A 6,000-nucleotide genomic window follows, 5' to 3' on the forward strand; every position below is an offset into this window, starting at 1 on the left:
TTTTATAAATTTATATTTATATTTATATGGACATAGTTAATTTTATTTTATAAATTTAAATGAGTCAATTGTTAAATTATTTTTCTACAAATCTACTCTCCTTTTTTTTTAACTTTTTGGTTCTAGTTATTTCTTTATTGTGTTAAATATTTTTATAAAATTATAAATGATTTTCATATGAATTTATTTTTTATATTTTTGTGGATGTGATAATTTTACATTATTAAATAATTTATTTTTTTTTCTTTTATAAGCTTAAATGAAATTTATACTTGAATGAATATATTTATATTTCATTTAATGAAAATAATTTTTTTAAACTAATCTGACATAAGGATTTTATAAAATTAAATTTTTTTTTATGATTTGGAGCAACCAATCGACCAATTTATTTTCTAGATTTTAGAAAAGTCATTTGTGAAAAAACTAAGAGCAAAAATTAAAAGGACACTTACATCTTTTTTATTATAAAAAGATAAAATAGCATCCCACCATATTTCTTATATTGAAAGTATTAATGCAATCGACCTCAAAGTAATGATTGATCAATTTAATCAATCTTAATTGCTCGAGTTGAGTTTTGATATTTGATCAATATGTTTATTGATAAGAGTGAGGCATCAAATAGAAAAAACGTTTGATAAAAAGATATTATTAGTGCAATCGACCTCGAGTCAAATTGACCAAGATGGATGGTTGAGTGTGAAGTTAAGTAGGTCAAAATTGATCGAATACTTGACAATAGAGAAGTCTAAGTGGTTTACGATTGATTGAACACTTGATAGTCAAAAGTCCAATAAATAATTGACAAGAGAGAAGTCGAAGTGGATCACGGTTGATCAAACAGTTGTGGTCATAAACCAAACGTGAAGTATCTTCGAGTCTTTGGTTCAATCTGCTACATTCATGTGTCTGATTCTCAAAGGAGTAAGTTGGATGCTAAAGCAATTAAATACATTTTCGTCGGTTATGACGAACAAAGAAAGGGTTGGCGGTGTATGGATCCTACGACTAATAAATGTGTTGTTTCTCGCGATGTTATCTTTGATGAGATTTCTTCTCATGATTCTACAGATGTCTACAAGGAAGAAAATAATACGATAACTTTGCCATTATCCCATTTCTCAAAAGACGTATCTAAAGAAAATAAAGGAGAAAGGGAGAACTTGTGTCCTAACCAAAATGATGGCTCTCAAAGTATAAGTCACGATTGATTAAATATTTAACACTCCGAAATCCAACAAAGAGTTCACATGAGAAGTAAAATCCAAATGGACCATGGAGGACCGGACACTTAGCTATTAGAAGTCCAACAAGAAGTTGACAAGGGTGAATTTCAAGTGGATCATGCATGATTGATCGGATACTTGATATGAGAAGTAAAATCCAAGTCGGTCATGGAGAATCAAACACTTGACATGTAAAGTGAAGTTCAAGTGAGTAGTCATATAAGATCGGACACTTAATATGAGACACGAAATCCAAATAGATCAAGGTTGGTCGAACACTTGATAATAAGGGAAATCTAAACAAGTCAAGGAGGATGATGTTTGATAGCGGTAAAGTCCTAACATGTTAAGGTTGACTAGATGCTAGGTAGTGGTAAAGTTTCAACATGTCAAGGTTGACCAAATCATCTTAGGTAATGGAAGTCTCGATTAGTTAAGGTGGACCAATGCTAATTAAATAATGGAAAGTCTCAACAGGTCAAAGTTGATTGTATGTTGAATAAAAGAAGTCTTAATTGTTAGTATTGATGCAATCTTAATATTTCAACAATGATATGAATATTGTCCACTTTAAATCTAAAATCTTATTATTTTATTTTGGGTTCGATTGTATTCCAACAATCCTCTCCTCAAATAAAGTATCACTGAGAGCTCCCCTACCATTATCCCCATGGTTCGGGTCCAAACTCCCTCTACTAAGAGCTATCATTATCTTCATTGTCCGAACCTCCCCTACCTCTTTTGTTTTTCCTGAGGATCTCCACATGGCTCTGATACCATTTGTTAGTACCGATAAAATTAAAATATCTCCATAATGGTATGATATTATTCACTGTAAGCCTAAATCCTCATGATTTTATTTTTGAGCTCAACTCAAAAAACTCTCATTCCAATGGAGATATCTTCTATTTTATAAACCCATGATATATGAAAGAAGGCGTGAATCCATGGTAAGAATAAAACAGAGGTATCAGTCAACTGCTAAGGAATAGCAATAAATTAATAAAGTCTTATATCTTGAATTAACGATTTGAGAGGTATGAGGGGGTTGCTACATATCATGAGTCGACTATGGGGTTTGAGTAGGGGCGGATCCAGGATTTCATATTTGGGGGGGGGGGGGGGGGGGGGGCCATATAATGAAAACGATATACTCATTTGAACAAAAGAATTGCCCAAAGATACATATCAAGGACCTAAGTACAAACTTACATATTCGTCTGAAACTCACCCGATTTACTTCTTCTCTTCGACTCTTCCGGTTTGCCCTTCACGCCACTGCCGCCACCGATTGACCCTGCTACCGGCACTGCCGAATCCACCCTTCACTCACCGGCGTCCTCAGCCACCTTGCAGATCGCCGGCAATCCAAGCTGAAGTTGTTGCCGCCGCGCACGACGAAGACACGAAGAAGACGGAGGCACGATCGGGACCCAACGAAGGCAGACTCGCGATTTCTAGGTTTCCTTATCGGCTTATCGGGTTGGTTTAGGATCCAATAAATCAACAACCCATTAACCCTAAAACCTATTAACCAGTAACCCTAAGGGTTCAATCTAAACACATTAAAGGTTCAACTTGGGCTGGGGGGCCATGGCCCCCCCGGGCCCCTTAATACATCCGCCCCTGGGTTTGAGCAATCGACTTATGGCATCGTTGCAACAAACACATTATTTGAACTTGATTGAACAACTTGAGTAATAGTATTGGTGCAATCAACCTGTCATTAAGGTTGACCACGTTAACCAAGCTCGAGTCGACACTTAAAATTAGTTAAGCTTGATTAAAATCACTTTATCAAGGTCAAAAATCACTTATAAGCAATTTTAACCAAGTTTATTAATAAATTTTTTATATAAAAATATTTTTTATATAGTATTTTGTTTAAGTTGATGTTAAAAATTAAAATAATTTATTTTAATACATTATAGCAATTACTCTATAGTTGTTTGATAAGACAAATATGTAGAGATACCAAGTGTAAGGAAGAGGATCCCCAGAATAGCTTAACAGTAGTTGAGTTTGTTCATTTAAAATATTTGGCATAAATTTTGAAATATGGTCGGACCTTAAAACTAAGGAACAAAGTTTCTCATATTAATTATTCCAGAGTTAAAAGAAAAAGAGTTTGCATATGTTCCTTATTTTTCTAGCCAAAGCTAGCTATTTCCCTTAATTATCTACCTATGCCCAAATTAATTTATGCATACCAGATTGAACTGATCAGTATATATAATTAAGAGAAGTAAACAATATAATCATATCCAGCATAAGGAAGAGGAATTGAAGTTGAAGTAACATACCTCACTAATTAACTAAAAATTGAAGATGAAGCATAAGTTATGGATAGAGTTGCTGCATCATCTCCTAATTGTTCATCCATTGATAGACAAAATGACATGTATATGAGAGATGTAGTTAAGTATAGGATTTGCTTTAAACATCATTTTGACCTTTCTTGCTAGGAGGCTGCATGCTGTATAAGAAGTAGATACACACGCAAAGAATTGAGAAAAGACATTCTTCATTCATTCTTAAATAACGATATATATGACATTCTTAAACAAAAGATCGAGAGAAAACATCCTTCAATCTTAATTAAGTAACAAAACCTAGATAGTATATATAAAGAGGCATTCTCAAGCATAATGAAGAAGAAATAGATAGTTTGAATTGCATAATGAAACATGAGATTTGATACTAACGCTGAAAGATATGACGCCAATATACTCTATAAATGGAATTATAAAGTAGAGTCATTTTGAAGGATCAATTGAGAAGTATAAGGCAAGATCAGTGGCCTGAAGACTCTTACAAAAATATGGGCTAGATTACGAGGACTAAACATGTAGAGGCGCATTATCACTTTGCACGAGAGAAAGCTTAATTTTCATGGAGAAAATAAGATATATGGAGTATGTCAAGACTAAAGACCAAGTTGTAGAATGGTGCAAAGTTCAAAAACTTAAAAAAATAATTTCGTATGATAAGCAAGCATACACCAAGAGAGAGTAGTCGGTGAGGAGAAGCATTACAGAAGAATCGCCATCTCTCTCACACTCTTTAAGGTTTTTACAAAGAACTAGAGTTTTATTACGATAAATTTTAGAAAAAAAATCAATTAGAATTTTTATTGGATAAATTAAAAAATATTTTTTAAAGAAAAATCTAGTAGTATATGTTCCATTTTAAATTAAGTTATGTTAGAGTTTAAATTGAATCATGTTATCAATTTATCAAAAACAAGAGTATTGATTGATCATAAATATGATCATATACCTCCGTACAAATTGCATTTACTATAGTAAAAGTTCTTCTTTCAACTTCTTCCTATAATCAATATAATAGAACATATATTTGTAGATGGTCGAGCGTATTAGTTATGCATAATGTTTTAAAATTAGAAGAAGAGTTTGCATTTATATGATCCCTACTTTTCTAGCTAAAGCTAGTTGCCATGCTTATCTGCCCATGCCCAAGTTTATGCATATACATCAAATTAAACTAAGCATATGAAGTAACAAAGAAGAGGAAGTTGAAGTAACATACCTCACTGGTTGAAGATTGAATAAGTAGCATAAGTTATCGTCTCCTAATTATTCATCAATTGACGGATAAAATGACATGTAAGTAGGTTTTGCTTTAACATTGATTTCAGCTTTCTTGTTGGGAGGCTGTTATATAAGAAGTAGATATTCTTTGAGAAAAGACATTTTTCATTCTTCAGTAAGGTATATATGAAGAGGTATTCTCAAGCAAAGAATGGAGAAAAGACATTCTTCATTCTTAAGTAATAGAACTTGGTATATATGAAGAGGCATTCTCAAGCAAAGAATGGAGAAAAAACTATAAAAAGAAAAAAACTATCATGAAACTTGGGATTTGGTACTAAAGTCTTATAAAGATATTATGAAGCCAATAACTTGTAAATGGAATTATAAAGTAAAGGATCATTTTGACGGATTAACAGAGAAGTATAAGGTAAGAATGGTGGCTCAAAGATTCTTATAGAAATATTATCGGCTAGACTATGAGGATCAAACATGTAGAGGTGCATTATCACTTTGTATAAGAGAAAGTTTTATATGGAGAAAACAAGATAGAGTATGTCAAGACTAAAAATCAAATTGTAAATATATATTCACTAAAAGATTTAATGATGCAAAGTTTGAAGAATTTAAAAGATAACTTTGTCTGATAAGCAAATATACACTAAAAGAGAGTAGTCGATGAATGAAAAGTATTGAAGAATTAGTATTTTACCATTTAGGGGTTTTAGAGAGAAGTAGAATTTTATTAGGATAAATTTTAGAGGAAAAAAAAGTCAATTGAACATTTTATTGGATAAATTAAGAAGTTATTTTTTTTAATGGTAGTATCTATTTGGGTTTAGACTAAGTCATATTAGAATTTAAACAGATTTATATTATCAATCTATAAAAGGAGGTAAAGATCTTACACTTTGAATATGAGTTTTGAATTGTAACAAGAGTAATAATTATATTTGTTATAAACTTCCTCCTCTACTCAACATATAGATTTGTGGATGATAGAGTATTTGTTATGCATGATGTTTTAAAAGAAGAGTTTGCATATGATCCCTACTTTTCTAGCCAAAGCTAGAAGAATAGATTTAATATAATTCGATTCTTCTCTATGACTCCGCAATAAGCATACTCCCTCCCTCATGCCTACACCAAACGTTTCAACTATTGATGTAGGAGGATTCGAAGATTTTATTTTTTTTAGAGTTATTTTTTATTGTATTTTT

The sequence above is a fragment of the Curcuma longa genome, chromosome 2, assembly GCF_044706935.1.
Source record: "Curcuma longa cultivar G26 ecotype Majalengka, Jawa Barat chromosome 2, ITB_CL_G26_1.1, whole genome shotgun sequence".
Lineage (NCBI taxonomy): Eukaryota > Viridiplantae > Streptophyta > Magnoliopsida > Zingiberales > Zingiberaceae > Curcuma > Curcuma longa.